This window comes from Frankliniella occidentalis, unplaced genomic scaffold (genome assembly GCF_000697945.3).
Source record: "Frankliniella occidentalis isolate FOCC.00 unplaced genomic scaffold, Focc_3.1 Scaffold43, whole genome shotgun sequence".
NCBI lineage: Eukaryota > Metazoa > Arthropoda > Insecta > Thysanoptera > Thripidae > Frankliniella > Frankliniella occidentalis.
The window spans coordinates 1491611-1492276 of NW_026267173.1; positions in this window are offsets into that span (position 1 = coordinate 1491611).

A 666-nucleotide genomic window follows, 5' to 3' on the forward strand; every position below is an offset into this window, starting at 1 on the left:
GAGAGAGAGAGAGACGTAGAGTCATCGGGGTGGGCTTAGGCGCCATCTTGTTTGTTCACGCCGAGCGCGTCGCTTCGCTGTGCTGTGCGCGCTGTGGCTGAGCGGGGCGCCCTCGGGGAGGGGGTCCCCCACCCACTCCGTCCAAGTGTACAACCGCACGCCATGCTGCGGCGGCGGTCCTCGTTCCGCCCCGCTACGCCCCGCTACGCCCCGCAGCCCGCGTGTGTGGCCCACAAACATCAAGAGGGATTCATCGGACAACGTACTAGACGATACAGACGTGTTGTGCTTGAAAATGAATGGAAACGGATTAATGGGCGATCCCGGTGTGAATGAGAGTTCTATGTGTGCGCGGCCCCCACGGCCCCCGCGGCCAAGACCAACCTTACCCCGTCCCAGGCCCTTGGTTAAGATCGTCCTCGCGGGCCAGACCAACCCCGGCCCCACGCATTCGGGTAAGGTCTTCAACCTCACGTTCAAAATAGGGTTATCCCGACTGCTTGTTCATAGCGAACTGATGCCACCCACCAGTAACGAACTCGGGTCACGCATGCGTACTGCAGTACCCGGCCTAACCCATATGAAAAGCAAAACTTAATCTGTCTTGCGATCCGATACCTGACACTTTTTGCGCCTGCGATGCGAGGGGTAGGCCGACCCGCACGT